At 38.3% G+C, this 14296-nt stretch overlaps 1 protein-coding gene and 6 non-coding genes across 11 annotated transcripts in view; 1 reads left to right on the top strand and 6 right to left on the bottom strand.

Moving 5' to 3' along the window:
• The window catches only part of dennd5a (DENN/MADD domain containing 5A), a 96626-nt gene that overhangs the window by 42473 nt on the left and 39857 nt on the right, over nucleotides 1-14296 (top strand). The window lies entirely within an intron of this gene.
• Nucleotides 788-842, bottom strand: LOC149983085 (U7 small nuclear RNA). Its single transcript, XR_016496976.1, has one exon. It is a non-coding gene; the product is annotated as a U7 small nuclear RNA (small nuclear RNA).
• Nucleotides 3088-3142, bottom strand: LOC118965102 (U7 small nuclear RNA). Its single transcript, XR_005052435.2, has one exon. It is a non-coding gene; the product is annotated as a U7 small nuclear RNA (small nuclear RNA).
• LOC149983084 (U7 small nuclear RNA) lies at nucleotides 5388-5442 on the bottom strand. Its single transcript, XR_016496986.1, has one exon. It is a non-coding gene; the product is annotated as a U7 small nuclear RNA (small nuclear RNA).
• Nucleotides 7686-7740, bottom strand: LOC118965099 (U7 small nuclear RNA). The gene has a single exon (XR_005052432.1). It is a non-coding gene; the product is annotated as a U7 small nuclear RNA (small nuclear RNA).
• On the bottom strand, nucleotides 9984-10038 carry LOC149983083 (U7 small nuclear RNA). The gene has a single exon (XR_016496975.1). It is a non-coding gene; the product is annotated as a U7 small nuclear RNA (small nuclear RNA).
• On the bottom strand, nucleotides 12284-12338 carry LOC149983082 (U7 small nuclear RNA). The gene has a single exon (XR_016496974.1). It is a non-coding gene; the product is annotated as a U7 small nuclear RNA (small nuclear RNA).

The raw sequence follows: 14296 nt of genomic DNA, 5'->3' as shown, positions 1-14296 counted from the left end.
GGGTTGTATTAGAGAGAGTCTCAGTTTTAAATCATTTCCCACACACAGTCTGTGCTTGTATTTAGTTTTCATGCTAGTGAGGGCCGAGAATCCACTCTCACATAGATAGGTACATGGTTGCATAGGACATCAGTGTCTTAACAGCGCAAGAAATCTGGCAGTGGCTTCTGATTAAATACAATTTTCACAGAACCGCTTTTTGCAATTTCGATGAGGCTCTCTTGTTCAGATTTCAGTAAGTGGACTGGAGGCAGGGCATGAAAGGGATAACGAATCCAGTTGTTTCTGTCATCCGTTTCGGGAAAGTATCTGCGTAATTGCGCACCCAACTCATTCAGGTGCTTCGCTGTATCACATTTGACATTGTTCGTAAGCTTGAGTTAATTTGCACACAAAAAATCATACAATGCTGGAAAGACCTGTGTTAATCCAGACAGACAAGAGCTGTAACTTCTTAATCATAGCCTCAAGAAAAAACATCACCCAGTACCGTGTGTGAATAGGCATGTGTACCTGGCCTACTGGCAGAGAAATAAATAATTTAGTGGCCCATGACAGTGGCTTTTAAACACCCACAAATGCTTGTTAAACAAGTGTTAATTGATCACTTTTTTCTTGGCTATCAGTTGCCTTGCCTTGTACAGTATTCAGATCTAAGTATATTACAATGAAAACCAGCTATAACACCAACTCACATAGTGATGTATAGGACTGTGTTTTGTGGTGCATTATATAGGCTACTAATGTTCACATCATATTTTCATTGTTTATTCTTTAACATAGTTGTGGGGGCTTCCTCTCTGAGGAAACCTACTAGACAAATACTAAAAGAGCAAATTTTCCATGAATCTTTATGAAATCATGATATGGACTCTCTTTGGCATGTACGTTTCTCGGTCATGGGTGGCACACAATGGGATATGGGGGAGGGGAGTGGGTGGGGTATATGCAAATTTTCATATTAACATATATCTAGACTTATAGTTGTACAGTAGCCAGGTTTTCATGACTGGATAGATAGCATGATGAATGCCATGTTCTCTGTGCTCTCTGTTTGTCTCCTGTCTGATTGTGCCTAGTATTGTTGACATACCACTCCATTGTTTGGCTAATCTAATTGTTCACAATTCTGGCCTAGTTTCCAGCCCAGCATTCTAGGCTATGGACGTGAAAGTAAACAGCAGATTAAGCAGTTAATTCTACAGCCACGATTTTCTTGCCCAGGTACCCCCTCCCCTCCCAGGCAAACCAGCGACCCATCATATGTTAGCAAAAAATATATATATCACGTCATCAGGTGAATGATAATTGTCCGCCACAATGAAATTGGGGTGGGGACTGTGGTTCTGTCTCTGTCCATTTGTACGTTAATCACACAATATCTCAGACAGCACTGGGCCGATTTTGACTAAACTCGGGTGAATGATGTGTCTTGCCATAGAGATCCGGAATTTACAAAATTACATTGATTGGTCAAAGGTTTGAGCTATAGTAATTAACTGAAGTGTTAGTCACACGGAATACCTCTATTGACCCAAGGGGGGCACTGCATCATTTAGCTGGGACGACTTGTTAACTGTTGCCTTGTTGCAAGAAGTAATCAACATTTTAAAATGACTAGATTTGGTACATCGTTTTTCATAATTTTTACCTCCCCACATTATAATTGGAAGAGGAAGTGTAATCTCTAACATATCCTATTAGCTAGAAAGGTAACGGCAAACACGTTTGCTAAGAACAGCTGTTTAGCTGGTTCAACAAACACAATACATTTGTTATTTTCTTCAAAATAACATTTCTAATCAAATTTAGTAAAAATTCTAAATAATAAACAATTCAAACAATAAGCAATCAATCAACGTAAGTTAATGAAATGAGAAACTAACAAAAGACTAAAAAGAAATGCAGTCAATAAACAAAAACAGGAAACAATCAAACAGGTAACAATCATCAGGTTCCCAAGCTTTTTATAATCAAATCAAATCCAAGCCCACTTTAAAATGTAATTTTTTTGCCATCATTGTAAGCCTGCCACACACACACTAAAATATACATATATTAAACATAAGAATGAGTGTGAGTGTTTGTCACAACCCAGCTCGTAGGAAGTGACAAAGAGCTCTTATAGAACCGGGGCACAAATAATAATATAATAATAATCAATCATTTTGCTCTTTATTTAACCGTCTTACATATAGAACCTTATTTGTTCATCAAAAATTGCGAATAACTCACCACAGGTTAATGATAAGGCTGTGCTTGAAAGGATGCACATAACTCTGCAATGTTGGGTTGTATTAGAGAGAGTCTCAGTTTTAAATCATTTCCCACACACAGTCTGTGCTTGTATTTAGTTTTCATGCTAGTGAGGGCCGAGAATCCACTCTCACATAGATAGGTACATGGTTGCATAGGACATCAGTGTCTTAACAGCGCAAGAAATCTGGCAGTGGCTTCTGATTAAATAAAATTTTCACAGAACCGCTTTTTGCAATTTCGATGAGGCTCTCTTGTTCAGATTTCAGTAAGTGGACTGGAGGCAGGGCATGAAAGGGATAACGAATCCAGTTGTTTCTGTCATCCGTTTCGGGAAAGTATCTGCGTAATTGCGCACCCAACTCATTCAGGTGCTTCGCTGTATCACATTTGACATTGTTCGTAAGCTTGAGTTAATTTGCACACAAAAAATCATACAATGCTGGAAAGACCTGTGTGTTGTCCTTGTTAATCCAGACAGACAAGAGCTGTAACTTCTTAATCATAGCCTCAAGAAAAAACATCACCCAGTACCGTGTGTGAATAGGCATGTGTACCTGGCCTACTGGCAGAGAAATAAATAATTCAGTGGCCCATGACAGTGGCTTTTAAACACCCACAAATGCTTGTTAAACAAGTGTTAATTGATCACTTTTTTCTTGGCTATCAGTTGCCTTGCCTTGTACAGTATTCAGAGCTAACTATATTACAATGAAAACCAGCTATAACACCAACTCACATAGTGATGTATAGGCCTGTGTTTTGTGGTGAATTATATAGGCTACTAATGTTCACATCATATTTTCATTGTTTATTCTTTAACATAGTTGTGGGGGCTTCCTCTCTGAGGAAACCTACTAGACAAATACTAAAAGAGCAAATTTTCCATGAATCTTTATGAAATCATGATATGGACTCTCTTTGGCATGTACGTTTCTCGGTCATGGGTGGCACACAATGGGATATGGGGGAGGGGAGTGGGTGGGGTATATGCAAATTTTCATATTAACATATATCTAGACTTATAGTCGTACAGTAGCCAGGTTTTCATGACTGGATAGATAGCATGATGAATGCCATGTTCTCTGTGCTCTCTGTTTGTCTCCTGTCTGATTGTGCCTAGTATTGTTGACATACCACTCCATTGTTTGGCTAATCTAATTGTTCACAATTCTGGCCTAGTTTCCAGCCCAGCATTCTAGGCTATGGACGTGAAAGTAAACAGCAGATTAAGCAGTTAATTCTACAGCCACGATTTTCTTGCCCAGGTACCCCCTCCCCTCCCAGGCAAACCAGCGACCCATCATATGTTAGCAAAAAATATATATATCACGTCATCAGGTGAATGATAATTGTCCGCCACAATGAAATTGGGGTGGGGACTGTGGTTCTGTCTCTGTCCATTTGTACGTTAATCACACAATATCTCAGACAGCACTGGGCCGATTTTGACTAAACTCGGGTGAATGATGTGTCTTGCCATAGAGATCCGGAATTTACAAAATTACATTGATTGGTCAAAGGTTTGAGCTATAGTAATTAACTGAAGTGTTAGTCACACGGAATACCTCTATTGACCCAAGGGGGGCACTGCATCATTTATCTGGGACGACTTGTTAACTGTTGCCTTGTTGCAAGAAGTAATCAACATTTTAAAATGACTAGATTTGGTACATCGTTTTTCATCATTTTTACCTCCCCACATTATAATTGGAAGAGGAAGTGTAATCTCTAACATATCCTATTAGCTAGAAAGGTAACGGCAAACACGTTTGCTAAGAACAGCTGTTTAGCTGGTTCAACAAACACAATACATTTGTTATTTTCTTCAAAATAACATTTCTAATCAAATTTAGTAAAACTTCTAAATAATAAACAACTCAAACAATAAGCAATCAATCAACGTAAGTTAATGAAATGAGAAACTAACAAAAGACTAAAAAGAAATGCAGTCAATAAACAAAAACAGGAAACAATCAAACAGGTAACAATCATCAGGTTCCCAAGCTTTTTATAATCAAATCAAATCCAAGCCCACTTTAAAATGTTATTTTTTTGCCATCATTGTAAGCCTGCCACACACACACTAAAATATACATATATTAAACATAAGAATGAGTGTGAGTGTTTGTCACAACCCAGCTCGTAGGAAGTGACAAAGAGCTCTTATAGAACCGGGGCACAAATAATAATATAATAATAATCAATCATTTTGCTCTTTTTTTAACCGTCTTACATATAGAACCTTATTTGTTCATCAAAAATTGTGAATAACTCACCACAGGTTAATGATAAGGCTGTGCTTGAAAGGATGCACATAACTCTGCAATGTTGGGTTGTATTAGAGAGAGTCTCAGTTTTAAATCATTTCCCACACACAGTCTGTGCTTGTATTTAGTTTTCATGCTAGTGAGGGCCGAGAATCCACTCTCACATAGATAGGTACATGGTTGCATAGGACATCAGTGTCTTAACAGCGCAAGAAATCTGGCAGTGGCTTCTGATTAAATAAAATTTTCACAGAACCGCTTTTTGCAATTTCGATGAGGCTCTCTTGTTCAGATTTCAGTAAGTGGACTGGAGGCAGGGCATGAAAGGGATAACGAATCCAGTTGTTTCTGTCATCCGTTTCGGGAAAGTATCTGCGTAATTGCGCACCCAACTCATTCAGGTGCTTCGCTGTATCACATTTGACATTGTTCGTAAGCTTGAGTTAATTTGCACACTAAAAATCATACAATGCTGGAAAGACCTGTGTGTTGTCCTTGTTAATCCAGACAGACAAGAGCTGTAACTTCTTAATCATAGCCTCAAGAAAAAACATCACCCAGTACCGTGTGTGAATAGGCATGTGTACCTGGCCTACTGGCAGAGAAATAAATAATTCAGTGGCCCATGACAGTGGCTTTTAAACACCCACAAATGCTTGTTAAACAAGTGTTAATTGATCACTTTTTTCTTGGCTATCAGTTGCCTTGCCTTGTACAGTATTCAGAGCTTACTATATTACAATGAAAACCAGCTATAACACCAACTCACATAGTGATGTATAGGCCTGTGTTTTGTGGTGAATTATATAGGCTACTAATGTTCACATCATATTTTCATTGTTTATTCTTTAACATAGTTGTGGGGGCTTCCTCTCTGAGGAAACCTACTAGACACATACTAAAAGAGCAAATATTCCATGAACCTTTATGAAATCATGATATGGACTCTCTTTGGCATGTACGTTTCTCGGTCATGGGTGGCACACAATGGGATATGGGGGAGGGGAGTGGGTGGGGTATATGCACATTTTCATATTAACATATATCTAGACTTATAGTTGTACAGTAGCCAGGTTTTCATGACTGGATAGATAGCATGATGAATGCCATGTTCTCTGTGCTCTCTGTTTGTCTCCTGTCTGATTGTGCCTAGTATTGTTGACATACCACTCCATTGTTTGGCTAATCTAATTGTTCACAATTCTGGCCTAGTTTCCAGCCCAGCATTCTAGGCTATGGACGTGAAAGTAAACAGCAGATTAAGCAGTTAATTCTACAGCCACGATTTTCTTGCCCAGGTACCCCCTCCCCTCCCAGGCAAACCAGCGACCCATCATATGTTAGCAAAAAATATATATATCACGTCATCAGGTGAATGATAATTGTCCGCCACAATGAAATTGGGGTGGGGACTGTGGTTCTGTCTCTGTCCATTTGTACGTTAATCACACAATATCTCAGACAGCACTGGGCTGATTTTGACTAAACTCGGGTGAATGATGTGTCTTGCCATAGAGATCCGGAATTTACAAAATTACATTGATTGGTCAAAGGTTTGAGCTATAGTAATTAACTGAAGTGTTAGTCACACGGAATACCTCTATTGACCCAAGGGGGGCACTGCATCATTTATCTGGGACGACTTGTTAACTGTTGCCTTGTTGCAAGAAGTAATCAACATTTTAAAATGACTAGATTTGGTACATCGTTTTTCAGCATTTTTACCTCCCCACATTATAATTGGAAGAGGAAGTGTAATCTCTAACATATCCTATTAGCTAGAAAGGTAACGGCAAACACGTTTGCTAAGAACAGCTGTTTAGCTGGTTCAACAAACACAATACATTTGTTATTTTCTTCAAAATAACATTTCTAATCAAATTTAGTAAAAATTCTAAATAATAAACAATTCAAACAATAAGCAATCAATCAACGTAAGTTAATGAAATGAGAAACTAACAAAAGACTAAAAAGAAATGCAGTCACTAAACAAAAACAGGAAACAATCAAACAGGTAACAATCATCAGGTTCCCAAGCTTTTTATAATCAAATCAAATCCAAGCCCACTTTAAAATGTAATTTTTTTGCCATCATTGTAAGCCTGCCACACACACTAAAATATACATATATTAAACATAAGAATGAGTGTGAGTGTTTGTCACAACCCAGCTCGTAGGAAGTGACAAAGAGCTCTTATAGAACCGGGGCACAAATAATAATATAATAATAATCAATCATTTTGCTCTTTATTTAACCGTCTTACATATAGAACCTTATTTGTTCATCAAAAATTGTGAATAACTCACCACAGGTTAATGATAAGGCTGTGCTTGAAAGGATGCACATAACTCTGCAATGTTGGGTTGTATTAGAGAGAGTCTCAGTTTTAAATCATTTCCCACACACAGTCTGTGCTTGTATTTAGTTTTCATGCTAGTGAGGGCCGAGAATCCACTCTCACATAGATAGGTACATGGTTGCATAGGACATCAGTGTCTTAACAGCGCAAGAAATCTGGCAGTGGCTTCTGATTAAATACAATTTTCACAGAACCGCTTTTTGCAATTTCGATGAGGCTCTCTTGTTCAGATTTCAGTAAGTGGACTGGAGGCAGGGCATGAAAGGGATAACGAATCCAGTTGTTTCTGTCATCCGTTTCGGGAAAGTATCTGCGTAATTGCGCACCCAACTCATTCAGGTGCTTCGCTGTATCACATTTGACATTGTTCGTAAGCTTGAGTTAATTTGCACACAAAAAATCATACAATGCTGGAAAGACCTGTGTGTTGTCCTTGTTAATCCAGACAGACAAGAGCTGTAACTTCTTAATCATAGCCTCAAGAAAAAACATCACCCAGTACCGTGTGTGAATAGGCATGTGTACCTGGCCTACTGGCAGAGAAATAAATAATTCAGTGGCCCATGACAGTGGCTTTTAAACACCCACAAATGCTTGTTAAACAAGTGTTAATTGATCACTTTTTTCTTGGCTATCAGTTGCCTTGCCTTGTACAGTATTCAGAGCTTACTATATTACAATGAAAACCAGCTATAACACCAACTCACATAGTGATGTACAGGCCTGTGTTTTGTGGTGAATTATATAGGCTACTAATGTTCACATCATATTTTCATTGTTTATTCTTTAACATAGTTGTGGGGGCTTCCTCTCTGAGGAAACCTACTAGACAAATACTAAAAGAGCAAATTTTCCATGAATCTTTATGAAATCATGATATGGACTCTCTTTGGCATGTACGTTTCTCGGTCATGGGTGGCACACAATGGGATATGGGGGAGGGGAGTGGGTGGGGTATATGCACATTTTCATATTAACATATATCTAGACTTATAGTTGTACAGTAGCCAGGTTTTCATGACTGGATAGATAGCATGATGAATGCCATGTTCTCTGTGCTCTCTGTTTGTCTCCTGTCTGATTGTGCCTAGTATTGTTGACATACCACTCCATTGTTTGGCTAATCTAATTGTTCACAATTCTGGCCTAGTTTCCAGCCCAGCATTCTAGGCTATGGACGTGAAAGTAAACAGCAGATTAAGCAGTTAATTCTACAGCCACGATTTTCTTGCCCAGGTACCCCCTCCCCTCCCAGGCAAACCAGCGACCCATCATATGTTAGCAAAAAATATATATATCACGTCATCAGGTGAATGATAATTGTCCGCCACAATGAAATTGGGGTGGGGACTGTGGTTCTGTCTCTGTCCATTTGTACGTTAATCACACAATATCTCAGACAGCACTGGGCCGATTTTGACTAAACTCGGGTGAATGATGTGTCTTGCCATAGAGATCCGGAATTTACAAAATTACATTGATTGGTCAAAGGTTTGAGCTATAGTAATTAACTGAAGTGTTAGTCACACGGAATACCTCTATTGACCCAAGGGGGGCACTGCATCATTTATCTGGGACGACTTGTTAACTGTTGCCTTGTTGCAAGAAGTAATCAACATTTTAAAATGACTAGATTTGGTACATCGTTTTTCAGCATTTTTACCTCCCCACATTATAATTGGAAGAGGAAGTGTAATCTCTAACATATCCTATTAGCTAGAAAGGTAACGGCAAACACGTTTGCTAAGAACAGCTGTTTAGCTGGTTCAACAAACACAATACATTTGTTATTTTCTTCAAAATAACATTTCTAATCAAATTTAGTAAAAATTCTAAATAATAAACAATTCAAACAATAAGCAATCAATCAACGTAAGTTAATGAAATGAGAAACTAACAAAAGACTAAAAAGAAATGCAGTCACTAAACAAAAACAGGAAACAATCAAACAGGTAACAATCATCAGGTTCCCAAGCTTTTTATAATCAAATCAAATCCAAGCCCACTTTAAAATGTAATTTTTTTGCCATCATTGTAAGCCTGCCACACACACTAAAATATACATATATTAAACATAAGAATGAGTGTGAGTGTTTGTCACAACCCAGCTCGTAGGAAGTGACAAAGAGCTCTTATAGAACCGGGGCACAAATAATAATATAATAATAATCAATCATTTTGCTCTTTATTTAACCGTCTTACATATAGAACCTTATTTGTTCATCAAAAATTGTGAATAACTCACCACAGGTTAATGATAAGGCTGTGCTTGAAAGGATGCACATAACTCTGCAATGTTGGGTTGTATTAGAGAGAGTCTCAGTTTTAAATCATTTCCCACACACAGTCTGTGCTTGTATTTAGTTTTCATGCTAGTGAGGGCCGAGAATCCACTCTCACATAGATAGGTACATGGTTGCATAGGACATCAGTGTCTTAACAGCGCAAGAAATCTGGCAGTGGCTTCTGATTAAATAAAATTTTCACAGAACCGCTTTTTGCAATTTCGATGAGGCTCTCTTGTTCAGATTTCAGTAAGTGGACTGGAGGCAGGGCATGAAAGGGATAACGAATCCAGTTGTTTCTGTCATCCGTTTCGGGAAAGTATCTGCGTAATTGCGCACCCAACTCATTCAGGTGCTTCGCTGTATCACATTTGACATTGTTCGTAAGCTTGAGTTAATTTGCACACAAAAAATCATACAATGCTGGAAAGACCTGTGTGTTGTCCTTGTTAATCCAGACAGACAAGAGCTGTAACTTCTTAATCATAGCCTCAAGAAAAAACATCACCCAGTACCGTGTGTGAATAGGCATGTGTACCTGGCCTACTGGCAGAGAAATAAATAATTCAGTGGCCCATGACAGTGGCTTTTAAACACCCACAAATGCTTGTTAAACAAGTGTTAATTGATCACTTTTTTCTTGGCTATCAGTTGCCTTGCCTTGTACAGTATTCAGAGCTTACTATATTACAATGAAAACCAGCTATAACACCAACTCACATAGTGATGTATAGGCCTGTGTTTTGTGGTGAATTATATAGGCTACTAATGTTCACATCATATTTTCATTGTTTATTCTTTAACATAGTTGTGGGGGCTTCCTCTCTGAGGAAACCTACTAGACAAATACTAAAAGAGCAAATTTTCCATGAATCTTTATGAAATCATGATATGGACTCTCTTTGGCATGTACGTTTCTCGGTCATGGGTGGCACACAATGGGATATGGGGGAGGGGAGTGGGTGGGGTATATGCACATTTTCATATTAACATATATCTAGACTTATAGTTGTACAGTAGCCAGGTTTTCATGACTGGATAGATAGCATGATGAATGCCATGTTCTCTGTGCTCTCTGTTTGTCTCCTGTCTGATTGTGCCTAGTATTGTTGCCATACCACTCCATTGTTTGGCTAATCTAATTGTTCACAATTCTGGCCTAGTTTCCAGCCCAGCATTCTAGGCTATGGACGTGAAAGTAAACAGCAGATTAAGCAGTTAATTCTACAGCCACGATTTTCTTGCCCAGGTACCCCCTCCCCTCCCAGGCAAACCAGCGACCCATCATATGTTAGCAAAAAATATATATATCACGTCATCAGGTGAATGATAATTGTCCGCCACAATGAAATTGGGGTGGGGACTGTGGTTCTGTCTCTGTCCATTTGTACGTTAATCACACAATATCTCAGACAGCACTGGGCCGATTTTGACTAAACTCGGGTGAATGATGTATCTTGCCATAGAGATCCGGAATTTACAAAATTACATTGATTGGTCAAAGGTTTGAGCTATAGTAATTAACTGAAGTGTTAGTCACACGGAATACCTCTATTGACCCAAGGGGGGCACTGCATCATTTAGCTGGGACGACTTGTTAACTGTTGCCTTGTTGCAAGAAGTAATCAACATTTTAAAATGACTAGATTTGGTACATCGTTTTTCATAATTTTTACCTCCCCACATTATAATTGGAAGAGGAAGTGTAATCTCTAACATATCCTATTAGCTAGAAAGGTAACGGCAAACACGTTTGCTAAGAACAGCTGTTTAGCTGGTTCAACAAACACAATACATTTGTTATTTTCTTCAAAATAACATTTCTAATCAAATTTAGTAAAAATTCTAAATAATAAACAATTCAAACAATAAGCAATCAATCAACGTAAGTTAATGAAATGAGAAACTAACAAAAGACTAAAAAGAAATGCAGTCAATAAACAAAAACAGGAAACAATCAAACAGGTAACAATCATCAGGTTCCCAAGCTTTTTATAATCAAATCAAATCCAAGCCCACTTTAAAATGTAATTTTTTTGCCATCATTGTAAGCCTGCCACACACACACTAAAATATACATATATTAAACATAAGAATGAGTGTGAGTGTTTGTCACAACCCAGCTCGTAGGACGTGACAAAGAGCTCTTATAGAACCGGGGCACAAATAATAATATAATAATAATCAATCATTTTGCTCTTTTTTTAACCGTCTTACATATAGAACCTTATTTGTTCATCAAAAATTGTGAATAACTCACCACAGGTTAATGATAAGGCTGTGCTTGAAAGGATGCACATAACTCTGCAATGTTGGGTTGTATTAGAGAGAGTCTCAGTTTTAAATCATTTCCCACACACAGTCTGTGCTTGTATTTAGTTTTCATGCTAGTGAGGGCCGAGAATCCACTCTCACATAGATAGGTACATGGTTGCATAGGACATCAGTGTCTTAACAGCGCAAGAAATCTGGCAGTGGCTTCTGATTAAATACAATTTTCACAGAACTGCTTTTTGCAATTTCGATGAGGCTCTCTTGTTCAGATTTCAGTAAGTGGACTGGAGGCAGGGCATGAAAGGGATAACGAATCCAGTTGTTTCTGTCATCCGTTTCGGGAAAGTATCTGCGTAATTGCGCACCCAACTCATTCAGGTGCTTCGCTGTATCACATTTGACATTGTTCGTAAGCTTGAGTTAATTTGCACACAAAAAATCATACAATGCTGGAAAGACCTGTGTGTTGTCCTTGTTAATCCAGACAGACAAGAGCTGTAACTTCTTAATCATAGCCTCAAGAAAAAACATCACCCAGTACCGTGTGTGAATAGGCATGTGTACCTGGCCTACTGGCAGAGAAATAAATAATTCAGTGGCCCATGACAGTGGCTTTTAAACACCCACAAATGCTTGTTAAACAAGTGTTAATTGATCACTTTTTTCTTGGCTATCAGTTGCCTTGCCTTGTACAGTATTCAGAGCTTACTATATTACAATGAAAACCAGCTATAACACCAACTCACATAGTGATGTATAGGCCTGTGTTTTGTGGTGAATTATATAGGCTACTAATGTTCACATCATATTTTCATTGTTTATTCTTTAACATAGTTGTGGGGGCTTCCTCTCTGAGGAAACCTACTAGACAAATACTAAAAGAGCAAATTTTCCATGAATCTTTATGAAATCATGATATGGACTCTCTTTGGCATGTACGTTTCTCGGTCATGGGTGGCACACAATGGGATATGGGGGAGGGGAGTGGGTGGGGTATATGCAAATTTTCATATTAACATATATCTAGACTTATAGTTGTACAGTAGCCAGGTTTTCATGACTGGATAGATAGCATGATGAATGCCATGTTCTCTGTGCTCTCTGTTTGTCTCCTGTCTGATTGTGCCTAGTATTGTTGACATACCACTCCATTGTTTGGCTAATCTAATTGTTCACAATTCTGGCCTAGTTTCCAGCCCAGCATTCTAGGCTATGGACGTGAAAGTAAACAGCAGATTAAGCAGTTAATTCTACAGCCACGATTTTCTTGCCCAGGTACCCCCTCCCCTCCCAGGCAAACCAGCGACCCATCATATGTTAGCAAAAAATATATATATCACGTCATCAGGTGAATGATAATTGTCCGCCACAATGAAATTGGGGTGGGGACTGTGGTTCTGTCTCTGTCCATTTGTACGTTAATCACACAATATCTCAGACAGCACTGGGCCGATTTTGACTAAACTCGGGTGAATGATGTGTCTTGCCATAGAGATCCGGAATTTACAAAATTACATTGATTGGTCAAAGGTTTGAGCTATAGTAATTAACTGAAGTGTTAGTCACACGGAATACCTCTATTGACCCAAGGGGGGCACTGCATCATTTATCTGGGACGACTTGTTAACTGTTGCCTTGTTGCAAGAAGTAATCAACATTTTAAAATGACTAGATTTGGTACATCGTTTTTCATAATTTTTACCTCCCCACATTATAATTGGAAGAGGAAGTGTAATCTCTAACATATCCTATTAGCTAGAAAGGTAACGGCAAACACGTTTGCTAAGAACAGCTGTTTAGCTGGTTCAACAAACACAATACATTTGTTATTTTCTTCAAAATAACATTTCTAATCAAATTTAGTAAAAATTCTAAATACTAAACAATTCAAACAATAAGCAATCAATCAACGTAAGTTAATGAAATGAGAAACTAACAAAAGACTAAAAAGAAATGCAGTCACTAAACAAAAACAGGAAACAATCAAACAGGTAACAATCATCAGGTTCCCAAGCTTTTTATAATCAAATCAAATCCAAGCCCACTTTAAAATGTAATTTTTTTGCCATCATTGTAAGCCTGCCACACACACACTAAAATATACATATATTAAACATAAGAATGAGTGTGAGTGTTTGTCACAACCCAGCTCGTAGGAAGTGACAAAGAGCTCTTATAGAACCGGGGCACAAATAATAATATAATAATAATCAATCATTTTGCTCTTTATTTAACCGTCTTACATATAGAACCTTATTTGTTCATCAAAAATTGTGAATAACTCACCACAGGTTAATGATAAGGCTGTGCTTGAAAGGATGCACATAACTCTGCAATGTTGGGTTGTATTAGAGAGAGTCTCAGTTTTAAATCATTTCCCACACACAGTCTGTGCTTGTATTTAGTTTTCATGCTAGTGAGGGCCGAGAATCCACTCTCACATAGATAGGTACATGGTTGCATAGGACATCAGTGTCTTAACAGCGCAAGAAATCTGTCAGTGGCTTCTGATTAAATACAATTTTCACAGAACCGCTTTTTGCAATTTCGATGAGGCTCTCTTGTTCAGATTTCAGTAAGTGGACTGGAGGCAGGGCATGAAAGGGATAACGAATCCAGTTGTTTCTGTCATCCGTTTCGGGAAAGTATCTGCGTAATTGCGCACCCAACTCATTCAGGTGCTTCGCTGTATCACATTTGACATTGTTCGTAAGCTTGAGTTAATTTGCACACAAAAAAATCATACAATGCTGGAAAGACCTGTGTGTTGTCCTTGTTAATCCAGACAGACAAGAGCTGTAACTTCTTAATCATAGCCTCAAGAAAAAACATCACCCAGTACCGTGTGTGA

Source organism: Oncorhynchus mykiss, chromosome 6 (assembly GCF_057628025.1).
Source record: "Oncorhynchus mykiss isolate SJ-2025 chromosome 6, ASM5762802v1, whole genome shotgun sequence".
Lineage (NCBI taxonomy): Eukaryota > Metazoa > Chordata > Actinopteri > Salmoniformes > Salmonidae > Oncorhynchus > Oncorhynchus mykiss.
The sequence above is the reverse complement of the archived record's forward strand: the minus strand, read 5'-3'. Positions and strand labels throughout refer to the sequence as shown.